Source organism: Sorex araneus, chromosome 3 (assembly GCF_027595985.1).
Source record: "Sorex araneus isolate mSorAra2 chromosome 3, mSorAra2.pri, whole genome shotgun sequence".
In the NCBI taxonomy this organism is placed as follows: Eukaryota; Metazoa; Chordata; class Mammalia; order Eulipotyphla; family Soricidae; genus Sorex; species Sorex araneus.
The window spans coordinates 35510600-35525448 of NC_073304.1; the positions used below are offsets into that span (position 1 = coordinate 35510600).

General features: G+C 51.8%; 1 protein-coding gene across 11 annotated transcripts in view; it reads right to left on the reverse strand.

The window, feature by feature from the left end:
• PLEKHG3 (pleckstrin homology and RhoGEF domain containing G3) overlaps positions 1–14849 on the reverse strand; it is a 43375-nt gene that overhangs the window by 16122 nt on the left and 12404 nt on the right. The window contains exon 1 of one of the 11 annotated variants that reach the window (XM_055132776.1): positions 11100–11118. The exons of the other annotated variants lie outside the window; for them this stretch is intronic. The gene's annotated coding sequence lies outside the window, so the exon portion shown is untranslated. Of the gene's footprint in view, positions 1–11099; positions 11119–14849 lie in introns of those variants that run through there. 11 annotated transcript variants of the gene reach the window in all.

Here is a 14849-nt window from a genome sequence, read left to right on the forward strand (position 1 = left end):
ACAGGGACACTCTTCACCTCCCCAGCGGACAGAACTCCAGGGCGTGACTTCACAGAGACACACCAGCTGGCTACGCCCACAGGGAAAAGCGCCCTCTCACCTCTACCCCTGCTGTCAAGGCCTCAGAATCTACTAGAATACAGGCTAGGGTCACTAGAAGGTGCCCTGAAATTGCCCCCACATTAGCCCTGCCCAGCACCACCAGGCTCAGACATTCATAAGCATTCTCCTGCCTGAGCGTGTTTTTCTTCCTCTTCCTTTCTCTATACACCTTTCATCTGGGTAACTTCTACCCAATTCTTGGGTCTCCGAGCAGACACCACCCTAGAAGGCTGCCCTGAGACCCCTCCTTCTCCTTTCCCAGCACCCCAACATCCAACTGCAGGCTTGCAAGGGAGCATCTGACTAGCGGGAGGCGGCCTGCTCCCAGCTTCATTCAGGGCCACCTGGCACATGGCCTACCATGGTGACCCAGCCCAGGTCCTAAGACCTACTGATCAAGCATGCTGGCCCAGCAGGACAGCTCAAAGACGGCACTGTGTCTCCAGCCCCATCCCATGCTTGCCATGAATCTCTCATGCTGCAGATGAGGGCCCACGGGCAGCACTGAGGCCTCTCCCTTCCGGCACACCCTGACCCCCATGCATCACCAGCTGGGTTACGGCATCTGGGGAGCCTCAGAGAAAGGTGACTCTGCGGCTTTCTCCTCCCTCTCCACTGGAGCCTTTGAGATTCAGCAACGGGCCTCCCGCAGACACAGCAAGGCAGGGCAGGAGCAAGCTACCCCGTAGCACAGGAGAAAGTACCCAGCCAGCACCTGCCTCAGCACCCCTGCCCCCAGCCCCTCTGCGGGGGAAGCAGCGTGGAAAAGGGCCAAGTGCCAGTTGGAGCCACAGTCTCCAGGGGGCGGCCTTGCCCCTGCACACACACACCAGCCCCGACTGAGCTCCGTAGGGAAAGCTCTGGAGGGCAATGCCGCAGCCTTCAGGCCCAGGTACCAAAGTCCTGCTCTTGAATGCAACAGTCCATCCGCACACCACGCATGCAAGTTTTCAAAGCAGCACCCACACCTGAATGCTCTTGGGACAGGAACAAAGCCCAAGAGTCAACAGCTCAAAAGTTCTAAGTGTGAGACGTAGTAAGAAGCCATTTATTTCCCACAGCCACCGCGGTTGTTATCAGAGTAGGCTATTCTGGGTGCTGCTCTGATCCCCATCTTACAGGTCAGAAACTCAAGGCCCAGAAGAGCACGAGCTGGAGCCCGGATGGAATGTTCTCCTCCTGCCCACCGTGTGAAGGATTTCCAAGCAGGCCAGGGCCACGGGCTAGGGATTAGTCACAGCCCTCAGCCTTCACCTCAGAGAAGCTGTGGGGGAGAAATTAAGACTTAAAAGATCAAGGCTTTTAAACATGATACTCTGTTTACCCTCACAAAGACAGAGCAGAGGTGAAGGGTGAGAGTTAAGACCCCTTCTGCTCGGGTCGGAGAGATGGCACCAGGGTTAAGTAACGTGCATCGTGTACATGGTGGACTCTGGTTTGAGCCCAAGAACCCACTGGTCCTCAGAGTATGACCAGGTGCAGCCCTAGGGCCCCCGCACCCCGCACCCCTGCACCCCCGAGGCGACCTTGCATTGCAGGGCTGAGTAGCATGGGGTCCTTGGACCCTTGCACTGAGCCACTAGCCCAGTTGGCCTGTGGTTCGGTGTGGGGGACGGTCTTGGGCCTCCTCAGCATCACCTGGGAGACCACCCAAGATATAAAAGAAATTAGAAAACTACCAAAATAAATGCCTTTTAAAGCCCCTTACCTTGTGCCTCTGCCAAGTGGCCTCTGGCTGGCTGGAGCCACCAACACAGGCTCCAAGTCACAGGGCCACTGCCCAGGGAGGACAGAGCAGGTGGGTGACAAGAGATGCCAGAGGACGGGGGGTGGAGGGGGACAGTAGCACAGGCTCTCCTGGGCAGGGGTCCCACTGAGAAAGAGCCCGGACACCCAGGAAGGGAAAGCCCAAGTACAAACGAGGCCGAGCACTGGCGGGACCGCCCGGGGTCTAAAGACACGGCAACTCGCTCTTGGCACCTTCTGCTTGGATCAGAGCGCTCGTTTCATCCCCGGCACTGCAGGGTCCCCTAAGAAGTTCTGGGAGCAACCCCCTGGCTCTGCCAGCTATGTCCTCCCCCCACCTCCCCACCCCCAGAACAGGAAGACAGGAAGATCAGAATCCAGCTCTCCTTTCTCCCCTGGGGAAAGTGTGTACTGGGGGATGGGGGGTGAAGAGACAGGGAGAGGGAAGGGGGCTGAGAGCAGGTGATGGGCGGCCCCTCCACCTGGCTAGCTGTCCACATCCACCCATCCTAATGTGCCCCATCTCCAGTGCCCCAGCACCCAGCACCCAGCACCCAGCATGCCTTGACCCTCTTGGCACATGAAGCATCAGTCTGAGAGTCAATCTTCCAGGAAACCCCGTATTTCAGTCCCACCCGGAAAAGCCCTCGCTGTGTGGAGGGCCCAAGAAACACTTCAGACACAGACATTTAGGCGTCCAGGGGCAGAAGGGAGACTGGCTTCTCTTTGACCTCCCTCTGCAAGTTGGAACATCATCCACACCTTTCCTCCGGCCCCGGCCCACACCTCCCTGGGTCACTCCCAGGGACCTTCCCTCCAGCCCCACAGAGAGGGAGGCAGGCAGGCCACGGCAGGCCCCAACGGTTCCCAGCACCCCGGCACTACTAGCCGGGTGGCACCCCACATGTTCCTCCCTGCTCGGCCTCAGCACCAGCCTCCTTGCCTGAACCTCACCTGCCCGCAGCGTAAGTGACCCCAGCTCACTGTCCCTCCCGCTTGCCCCATGTCTTGTCAGGCCTCGTTGGTCCCCCATACTCACCCGCTTGAGAAAGGAGGGTCCCTCTGGGGGGGCCAGTCGAAACCATCTGGAGAACCTCTGCCTCAGCCCCCCTCCCTTCAGGCCTTCTTCCCGGCCAGTGGCCTGAGAGGACAGCAGGGGGCATGTGGACACAGAGGCACGAGTCCTGCCATGGCCAGCACTCTGGAGACCCGCCCAAGTGTGGAGACAGCTGATGTCACCCTGCCACCTCCCACCCTTCAGCCCGCACCCGAGAAGTGGGAGCCCCACACCACACCTGCCGAGTAGGGGCAGAAGGAGGGCAAGGGCGTCTCCACCGCGTCAGACCCCTCGCAGAGTAGGATTCACTCGGCGTCCACACCCTCAGCTCGGGGCCAGAGTCCTGCCCTCCTGCATGACGTCAGTCACCTCTGCACTATGAATTCCTTGGAGATGGTCCACCAGCTCGCCAGCCACGCCTGCCTCTCATACATGTGCAGGGCTCTGGCTGGCTCAATCCCCGCCCCCCACCCAGCAAAACCCCCAAAACCCCAGGAAAGCCAAAGAGCCTTTAGCCTGTGCTGCTGGAACAACCCCCACAACTGCCTTTTTAGGATCTCCTCAGCGAGGGCCCCAGAAAGGAGGCACAGAGAAAAGCAGCTACTTCTCCACACAAAGAGGAGGGACAATGGGAACCCCCAGAGAGAGACCCTGAGCTCAGTCAGCACCCCCTTGCACACTGAACCCCCGCTGTTTCCTGCCGAAGCCCAGCAGAAGCCAGCTTCTTCCTTCACCCCAGCCCCCCAGGAAGGACAAACCCCCACACGGTCTGGCTCTTGGCCCTTTTCCTGAGCAGTTTCTTCCCTCTGACCTCGAAGCCATCCCCAGGGACTCCAGGTCCTCTGTGACCTCAGCAGGGACCATGCACGCCTCCCTGGGGAGAGACAGTTCCATGGGATCACCACGATGCTCACTGAGGCCCCTATGAATTGTGGGGCCACTTCTCTGGACCATCCAAACCCAGGCCAGTTGGTTCTAATTCACTTTCCCTCATGAGTTCATTTTCCTTCCGCCAGGAACAGCAAGAGGCCACCAAGTGTGGTCCACGGCACCAAAGCAGGGCCACAGCTGCTGGGAAGGAAGGACTCTGGGTGTCCATGGAGAGGAAGTCTGCAGTGCAGTATGAGGGCCAGAAAAAGCTCCCTCGAGCTGTTTGGAAGCAATGGAAAGCCCCTGGCACCTTGTTTCGGGGGAGGACGGCTCACACACACCCATCTCTTCCCACCATCTACCACCCCAACGTGTGCTCGTGTTGTTTCCCAAACCTGAAATGTGTCCCCAACTCTTTTCATGTTGTCAAGCAAAAATGTAGCCAAACTGCCTCCTTCTGAAAGACTGCCTCAACTATTTTCCAACCTCTTCAAACACTCACACTTTTGGAGGCTTAATAATGCTCCCCCTCAAAATAGCCACATCCTGATCTATAAATAGAAGGGACCTATGAATGTCACCCGAAATGGTAAGGGAGACTGAAGATGCAATCAAATTAAGGATTTTGTGATGGCGAGATAATCCTGGCTTTCAGGGTCAGCCTGATGCTATCTGAAAGGTTCTTACAAGGGGGATATGGCAGGAGTGAGGCAGGAGTTGTGGCAATGGAACTGAGGGGCAGTATAGGAGACTGGCAGGTGCCAGGCTACTGGTTTTGCAGTGAGGAGCAGGGCAAAGCCTGCGATCTGGACCAACACTGACTGCAGAGGCCTAAGAACGGGTGTTATTTTAAGTCACTGAGTTTGTGGTGGTGTTACAGCAGCCACTGGACTGCAATACACACACACTTCTTTGAACTTGAATATCCTGGGGTTCCATTTAGAATCACGTAAACCCATGGGGTTCCTGAGTGCAAGAGTTTCTTCCAGAACTGACAGTGAACCTGGGGGGGCGGGGGGGTTAAGCCTCTTTAGCACACTCTCCTATATGCCTCTCAGGAATGGTGTACACTAGGTGCTCACCAACTTCCGGCAGGAAGGTCGTGGGCTGTGTCTGGCGCACCTCTCCCCACTCCGGCAGCCAAGCGCAGAGCAAACACTGCTCAAAGTCAAGACTGGAGCTCATTCCTCCTAGAGAGACCAGTGAGTTTCCACGTTCATCACTGCCAGAGAGTTTCCAATCAGCAGAGAGGCCACTGGGGGAGGGACTGCTCCATTATCCCGGCATCCCCAAAATATTTGGCCTCAATAAGGGGCTCAATTGGGAGCACCACTGGCCTGTCAGGCCACATGCTCAATGATAAGCACCCTCCTTCCCCCCCACTCCCACAAAAAAAAAACACTGGAGGACAGAAAAAGGAGGCCAGGAACCATTTGGGGGTTTGCAAATTCTACAAATATCTCAGGAAAATTTGTCTACCAAAGAAAAAAAAAACTCTTTTTCTGTGAAAAGAGTTTCACAGAAACACATTTTCAAGGAAAAGGAGAACAATTACTGCCTAGGAGAAATTGCTACTGTATAAAGCAAAGCCGGATGCTAGGCAAGGTAATGAAACAATGTCTCTAAAAGATGCTTCAGCAAAAGTGAGTACTAGAAACCACACAAGTCCAAATCTCCCAGAAAACCCACAGCCCTCTTTCATCTCTAGGTCGAAACGGATCCCTGGGACATGGTTTCTTATCAGAAGAACACAAGGAACCCAAGCCTGCAAACAAGCTAACAGTCTTGTGGGGCCTGTTCCATTGCAAAGCGCACAGGTTTTAGGCTTCAAAGCCAGGGTTGGTGGGGAGCAAACAGAAATGGCTTTTGCAATTGGTTCCTTCAGGAACCTCAGCATTTACAATGTATCAAGTTCAAAGGCACTGGAGAAACTCAGCTGACTTCAGAAAGGAAGAGAGGTGCTCCTTCAGTTCCTGCATTCTCAGTGAGGAGAGACCAACAGTTTCATGTGAATAGGGGTCCACGTGGCACAAAGATCAAGTGTACTACATGTATTCACAGGGTCTGCGTCTGGCAGACCTTGCTGGAATCCCAGCTCCCCACCTGATTGGTTGTCGGGTTGCCTTGGGCAAGCCACCTGACCTCAGCCACCTTCAAATTCCTCATCTCACAAACCAAGCACGACAAGAGCAAAAATAAGCCCACAGCTAAAGACTGCAGTGATAAGGGTTAAATTATTATTCAAGCATCACAGCACCTCTGAGCAAGGTATTTTTCTGACTGGCATTTCGACCCATATCTCAAAGTAATTTCAATGAGACGTTACACATGACCCCACCTCCCCCACCAACCTGTTTATCCACTATCAGTGGCCTGAACGCTGATGTGAGCTATGATCATACAAGGCAAATACAAAACAATTCGGCTGGAAAGGAAAAACAATCTGATATCCATACCCAACCGAAGGTCAACCAGAAAATGAGGTATAAGTGAGTCAGCGCCTTCACTGTAGCAGGCCGGGCACATTCCTCAGCCCTTCCACAAGCGGAGACAGCGTGTACTGGAGGGGAAGTGAGACATAAGGGAAAATAGGCCTGAGCAGGAAGAGAATTCAAGACGACACAAGGCAGCAAAAGTGCAAACAGGTGACCAATAAAAGCCACCCTCAACACTGGGTTTTTAAAGAAAAACAATGTCCAGATTCAGGGCAGACATGGGCAAGCCAAGACAGAGATGCACGGTGCCGGGGAAAGTAGCAGAATGTGCATTATCAAAAGTTCAGAGGCCCTGCAGCCCTCGCTCTGCCCCTAACCAGCTGCAAAGGGGGTGAGGCAGTGAGCAATTTGCACCACACTCTCAATTTGGGAATTATCACTACTTGCGCTTTCTAAATTGTGGGTGTCAGAATGCACTGGTCTGGGTGGAGGTGTGGTGCAGAAGGAGCTGGGTAGAAACGTGGCTCATAAGGCCTTGCATACGTCTGCAACGAAAACAACCAGAATTCACTGACCAAGTATTTTTAAGTATCCACTTTGGGCAAAGACATTGTGGGAGACACAAAGATGAATCACACACACAGCCCACTCCCGGACAACTGATACTTTCACAGGAGAAACAAGATGAGTGCATGATAATAGGAGGAGAGAGAGGGTGTGCTGTTCAAATCGCCTCCAGTGTGGGAATTCATTCAACACTTCTGAGCAGGGTGTGAGGCCCTGGGGATACTGGACTGAATAAGGCATTGTCCCGGTCTCTGAGGATCTGAGTTCTAGAAGGAAAAAACCATGCAGTAAACAGATCATCCACCAAGCAACGTTTTGGGTGTTGTGCTGAAGTAGGAATAAATATACCACAGTCACAGAAGAGGGAGGAGGAGCTTGTGCCACCTGGGGGATCAGGAGAGCTTTACGGGAGAAGGCAGCAATTCAGCTGAGTCTTTTGTCTGTGTGTGTTTTGGGGGCACAACCCACAGTGCTCAGGGATCAGTAATACCTGGCAGAGCTCAGGGAACTGAATTGGGTGCCAGGGATTGAATCTAGAGAGGCCGTGTGCAAGGCAAACGCCCTATCTGCTGTACTAGTACTCTGGCCCCACTCTTTAGCTGAGTCTTGAGTGAGGAGTTCACTGTGCCAGGTGAAGGAGAGTGGTATAAAAGCAGCAGCAAAGCAGCAGCAGGTGAGATCCCAAAGGGCCAGACCACCTGAGCAACTGGCCGCCGGAGGTCAGGCTGGCAGGCACAGAAGAGACTGGCAATGACTTTGTGGGCAGCCCAGCGCCAAGTGTGGCCGAGATGGGTGGAGATGGAGCGCCCTGAGCACATGCCTAGGAAGACATGCATCTTTCGTGGAGAACTGCGGTGGGTGTTACCCGGGCTAAAAGGAGGTGGAGGTGACAAAATGCTTCTGAAGCAGCTGCTTGGAGGAGTCCCCCTTGTCCCCCCTCACCCCATCCCCTCCATGCTAGAACATTAAGAGAGCAGGTAGGACCCAGAAGGGAATCTCCCATTAGGATGACAACTGGACAGTTCAGGGTTCGGTGGAATTTAGAATTATCAGGCAAGGCTGCCAACAAGGCAGCTCCCCAAAAACACAGCCCCCCCCCCCCACCAATTCTAAGAGCAAAAATGCAGATCCAGGGGAGTGTGCACACTTGATCGGTGCTTCAGTGAGCAGCTTCCATAGGGCCAGACCGCCCAGGCCTTCCTCACCCCTCAGGCAGCACAGGAAGAGAGAGCTCCAGCGGATCTCCAGCACCACCCTAACCTTCGCTCTAGTGCCCGCCCCAGAGATGTTAGGACAGCAGGCTTCCCAAGGCAAACCTTCCAGATTTACAGTCACACAGCATCAGTCCTCAGAGGCTCAGCACTCCCCAGCCCTTGCCCCACCTCCAGAAGTCCCTTCCCACTAGTACCCACCCTCCCCCATCCTTGCCTTTCTGTCTAAGGAGCCTCAACCCAGGAAGCCCAGGAAACTCACCCAACAGGTGGGAGGAGAATGCTCTCTTCTGCAGCAGGAGAGTTCCTACACAGCCCGGGAGCCCAGAGGGGGCCTGAGAGCACACCAGGGTGGGGGTAAGGGAGGCCAGAAAGCCCAGAGGGCCCCGAGAGCTCACAGGGCCAAGGAATGGTGCACGGAATGTCTACCTTGCAAGTGAACAGTCAGTTCAAATCCCTGGTGTCCCACACACACCCAGCACCACGTGGGCAGCTTTGCTGTCTGGGATGCCCATAACATCACAGTTACTTCTGGCCACACCACACAGGCAGGTGTGTATAAACCCCACAAAAAGTGTTGCAGCCCCTCCAAAACCACTCCCTGCCCCCAAAACACCACAACTAAACAGCTACACGAGCGCCATGACCAGGAAGCACTTCAGACAGGCACATGCGTAAGCACAATACACACAGACACACACACATACACATACACACCCACACACAGACACATACTCACACACACCCTGCATGGCAGCACGACCATAACTACACACACACACACACACACACACACACCCGCACCCCCCCCCCACACACACACACCCCGTGCAGCAGAACGACCATAACAAGCCACACCACTGGACAGTGCAAACCTGCATGAGCACAGCGGCCGGGCGCTGGCACCAGCTCACAAGTGGTCTCCGGGGAGCACCACTGCGGGCATATGTGCCTCCCCCAGGACAGCGCAACAATGACAAAGGCAGGGAGGGAGAAGGGAGAGTTTTTTAAAAAGGGTTCATTTGAAGAAAGAACTGTGGGCCAGAGAGACGGCTCAAAGGGCTGGAATGCATGCCTGGCAGGGACAGGGCTCTGGGTTCAATCCCGGGCACTGTATGGCCTCCGAGACCCTTGGTCCCAATAATGCTAGGGAGGGTCCCCTCAATGCTGACAGCTGTCACCAAACCGTAGATTTGGGGGCCAGAGGGTGCACAGAGCATGGAGTGTTTTGGTCTGGTAAAAGAGTTCTGCTCCTGGAAATGCTAGCCTTGATCCGGGCCTGACGGAATCAAGTGAAGCCAGGGAGCAAACAGGACCTCCCGCCTCCCTGCTCCTGCAGCCCACAGATCCCAAAGGGGTGGGCACTGCCCCAGGCCCAGCTGAGGAGAACTTCCTTTCACCTGTTCCACCCACCACGATTTGATTTTCATCCAAAATAACCACCCTCTGTGGATTCTGGGAAGAAGAAACCAGGAAGAACAGGAGATTAACTCTGCTTTCCCCAGCACGCTTGTGCATGTGGACCTGTGAGAGTATGTGTGTCTATCTGTGAGTGTGTGTGAGAGAGCAAGTGTGTGTGTGTGTGTGTGTGTGTGTGTGTGAGAGAGAGAGAGAGAGAGAGAGAGAGAGAGAGAGAGAGAGAGAGAGAGAGTTTAGAGAGTTTAAAGATCAGAAGACTTCTGAGACCTCGGGCAAAACCCCTTGGAATCACCCCCAAAGAAGCCAGTCTTGAGCTCACAGCCACTCCTTCTGCTAGAAGTAACCTGGACAGTATGCTTCCTGTGGGGCCCACGGTCCCTGACCCCGAGGGAGACACTTATGACGGATCAAGTTCCAAAAGAGTTTGGCAAAGCTTAAAAACACAAAGCGGAGACAGAACTAGTCACCGCACCCTTCACAGCCCCTTGTGCCGGCCCCACCTGGGTACCTACCGCTTTCCTCAAAAGGGCTCCCATCTGGGCACTGGGAAGGCTGTGCGGGGCTGGGGCGCTGCATTGCCCCCAGAGCCCTGGCGATTGAGCAGTTAAAGGGTTTGGAGCCAGCAACAAGCTGCCACCAACAGCCTTGGGAATTAAAGCGTCCACCGCCTCCTGCAAAACCTCTCCAATAAATGTCCTATTCAGAACTGGTTCCGCGTGTGGGGCATACTTGCTGCATTTCTGTCATTCCTGATTCCTGGGGAGCTCCTGAGAGAGGAAATGCAGCTTCCCACCCCAACTCAGCAGGAGCCCTGCAGGGGAAGACCAGGTGAGCAGGTGAGGGACACAGTGCTGAGCCATCTGAGGACCTCCAGCAACTAACAGGGGACTCTAACTGCAGGAAGCCAAACACTGAAGACCCAGGAACAAAGCCAGACCATTCAACTGCACAACAATGCTCCATTCATGTGGTCCCCCATCCCACCCCAGCCCAGGCCTTCGAAGCCTATGAACATTAACCCCTGGTTCCTACAACAGTGCAGGCAGACAATGGGAAGCAACAGGTGAACCTCAGGTTTTATAGGTCATGAAATGGAGGCATGGGGCCATAGCGATAGGACAGCAGGTAGGTCGCTTGCCTGGTGAGTGGCCAACCGGAGTTCAATCTTCGGCACTGAACTCCGTTGGCCATATGGTGGTACCACATTTGGTCCCAGCCAGCTCTGTCAGCAGGGATCCCTGAGCACAGAGCCAGGAGAAAGCCCTAGGCACCACCAGGTGTGGCCCAAAAACCAAGAAGAAAAAAGAAATGCAGACACAAGTAGCCCAAATAGATGCTGAACTCTAGTACTAGTCAGCATTTCATGAGGGTATTCTAGACACTGTGCTAAATGCATCCTTTAAGCATTTTACAACCACCCCACGACTCAGGATTTACTTGTTGAGGGAGCGACAGACAGACAGGCAGGTGGGAAAGGCCACGGTGAGCTGGAACTCAGCTTCTCCTACTCTTGGGCTCCACTGCCCCCTTCCAGAGGCCCATGAGTTACAGCCCAGGGTGGACTGAACTGTGGGTGCCTCAGTCCACTGTGAGAATGCAGCCTTAGCACCTCTGCCCCTTTCACAAACCACACTGCTCAAAACAAATTCACAGAACCACGGTTCTGAACGTAACACTCCCCAGGGGAGTCACCTGAGAATTTCTCTCCTGCCCATAGATGGCTCCAGAGCCCCTTCTGTGACAGCAACGTTGAGGGGGGTCAGCACATCAGCAGCCCTGAACCTCTCACAGCATGGGACATTGTGCAGCTCTGAGTGGTCTTCTGCAAGTGCTGAAAGGAAGTGCCCTTCCCTCCCAGAGCTTCCTTCGCTCGGAGTCCTCCTGCTGAAGCACACCGGGTGGGTGGCGTTTCGGGGCCTGCTGACGGAAGAAAAGATCATCCTGCTAGAGGTCCAGGAAAAAGATCTGGGAACGGAAAGCCCAGCTGTCCACCCCCCCTTCTCTCTTCTCTGTTGCCCACTCAGACCCAGCCTGGCTGAAAGCTGCCAAATCGGAGCTCAGTGACTTCCTGTAAAACCTGCTAGTACTTACTGAGAGCAGAAACTAAATGCCAATGAGGTATAGGGCAACATAAGACAAACCCTTGCAGCCATGGAACTCCTATTCCAGTAGGGAAGAAAGCCACAAAAAGCTAAGGCTGGAGTGATAGTACAGCAGGTAGGGCACTTGCCTGGCACACAGCTGACCCAGGTTTGATTCCAAGCAACCCAAATGGTCTCCCAAGCACTATCAGAGAAATTCCTGAGTGTAGACCCAGGAGTAAATCCTGAGCATTATCAGGTATGACCCTAAAACAATAAACAATACCCCCAGCAAAAACAAAAAACAAAAAAAAAACTGGCTAATATATTTCTTGTTAATTGTTATAAAGAAGATAAAGCATGAAAAAATATGACTGGGGAATATTGACATTGTTGGGTACAGAAGGCTTGAGAATGTAAGGCTTGAATATGCTAAGCAGCAGCTAGACATTAAATACTATTTAAAAAAAAAATTCCAAAAAAAACCCAATCGTTTCCTCTACACACACACATGATCATCATTGCCAATAAGTGTACTTTGAAAATATTTTGCTTTTAAGATATTTACATTAGGAAGTAGCAGGGTCCAAGAGCAGGTTGTATGTGGGGTCTCCTGGGGATGAAGGGGAACTGCAGGGGATGAGGGACCAAAGAACAGGACATGCGGGCGGGGGACGGGGGAGTGCGGTATAGTGGGTAGGGTGTTTGCCTTCCACACGGCTGACCTGGGTTCAATCCCCAGCATCCCATATGGTCTCCCGAACAATGCCAGGGGTAATTCCTGAGTGCAGAGCCATAAGTAACCCCTGAGCATCTCCAGGTGTGATCCCAAAAGGCAATAAATAAATAAAATGTTTTTTAAAAAGAGAGAGTAAAAAAGAATAGAACACGAAGTGAAACCGAAGTGAGGGCCATGTCCCGAAGGAGAGGCAGTGATCACTAGGGTCAGTGTTAGAGACGAGGGAACAAGCTGCTGTTCAAACATGGGTGTAATCTTACCCCTGCTCCCCCAAATAATAATTTTAGAATAAATTGAGCTGCATATCATTGTACAGAGTAGGTTAAATCAAATTTTTTTAAAAGATGTAAAGAAAAAATTTTTTAAATAAAGATGTAAAGATGGGCAAGTTATTCCACTGCAATCACTAAAAAACGGAAGGAAGGAAGGAAGGAAGGAAGGAAGGAAGGAAGGAAGGAAGGAAGGAAGGAAGGAAGGAAGGAAGGAAGGAAGGAAGGAGGGAGGGAGGGAGGGAGGGAGGGAGGGAGGGAGGGAGGGAGGGAGGGAAAGACAATATGCGAATGAATTAGAAAACTAAGGTTTTTGAAATAGACTTAGTTCCTGCAACAGTACAAACCAATGACTAATTCAAAAAGAAACAAAATCAGAAGAGACCTATTAACAAGAGACTGAATTAATAATTCAAAATTTCCAACTGAGGGGCTGGAGAGATAGCACAGCGGGTAGGGCGTTTGCGAGGTCGACCCGGGTTCAAATCCCAGCATCCCATATGGTCCCCTGAGCACAGCCAGGGGTAATTCCTGAGTGCAGAGCCAGGAGTAACCCCTGTGCATCGCCAGGTGTGACCCAAAAAGCAAAATAAAAAAAATTTCCAACTGAGAAACAAGTACTAGACTAGTTGATTTTCCTGTGATTTCTGCCAGACATTTAAAAAAGGACTCGTATAAATTCTTTTTTGTTTGTTTTTTTTTTTTGTTTTTTGCTTTTTTTGCACTCAGGAATTACTCCTGGCGGTGCTTGGGGGACCATATGGGATGCTGAGGATCGAACCCGGGTCGGCCGCGTGCAAGGCAAACGCCCTACCCGCTGTGCTATCGCTCCGGCCCCATAAATTCTTCATACTTTCCGAAAACAAAGAAGAGTACTTCCCAAAGCATTCTATAACATTATACTGATATCAAAACTTGACATCACAAGAAAAGAAAGTTCAATACACTATCTCTTATAGATACAAAATTACTAACAAATTGGGGTCAGAGAGACAGTATAACGCCTTGCATACAGCCAACCCAGGTTCGATGCCTGGCACCCCATATGGTCTATCAAGCCCTCCAGAAGTGATCCCTGAGCATCTCCAGGGGTGGCCCAAATAACAAACCAAAACCCTACTAATTTAATCTGGCAAGAATTTTTTAAAAAATAACAATAATGAGTACACTCTCTAACCTTAAGGATTTGTCCTGAAAATACAAGCTAGGGTTAACATTCCCCCAAAGCAATGAAAATGATTCATAAAGTACAAAATTCCAGAAAAAAATTGGCAAAATCTAACATCTTTCCATGATAAAATTGCTACACAAACTAAGAATAGAAGGAACGTTCCTAACCATTTAAATAATAGCTTCTAAAACCCACAGGGGGCCAAAGCAATAGCAAAGCACATTTGCCTTGCAGGAGACCAACCTGATTTTGATACCCAACACCATATATGGTCCCCTGACTCCCAACAGGCATGATCCCTGAGCACAGAGCCAGGAGTAAGCCCTAAGCACTAGAGGTGTGGCCCAACAAATAAGCAAAAAACCCACAGGCCCTCATACGTAATGAAGACTGGTTTCCTCCCAAGATCAAGAATAAAATAAGAATGTCCCTTCATAACCTCTTATATTCAACATTATGTAGAGTTCTAGCCAAAGCAGTAAGGCAAGATAAATAAATAATAAGACACCCAAGCTATAAAGGAAAAAAGACTTTCTTCACAGGTGACATGATCTTATCTATAGAAAATCCTATAGATATCTACAAAACTGAGGTCAGCAGCAAGACAAACTTAAACATCAGGGACCAGAGAGATAGTACAGTGGATAGGGTATTTGCCTTGCATTTAACCATTCAGGGTTCAATCTCTAGCATCCTATATGGTCCCCTGAGCACTGCCAGGACTAATTCCTGAGTAACCCCTGTAAGTAAGCCAGAAGTAACCCCTGAGCATCGCTGGGTGTGGCCCCAAAACAAAAACAAACATACAAAAAAACCCAATTATAATGTCAATACATAAAAGCTACCAAGAGTATCCTGCCCGCATGGCAAAGCCTGGCAAGCTACCCGTGGCGTATTCGATATGCCAGAAACAGTAACAAGTCTCACAATGGAGACGTTACTGATGCCTGCTCGAGCAAATCAATGAGCAACGGGACAACAGTGCTACATAAGAACACACAAAATTGCCTTCTTAGTCTAGTAGTAGTGAACTAACAAAAGTGAAAGTAAGGGTCTGAAGAGATAGTTCAGCGAGGAGGGTGACAGCCTTTCAACGAAGATAACCTAGGTTTAATCCAAGGCATCACATAATGTTCCCTGAGTCCCACCAGCAATGATCCCTAAACAGAGAGCCAGGAATAC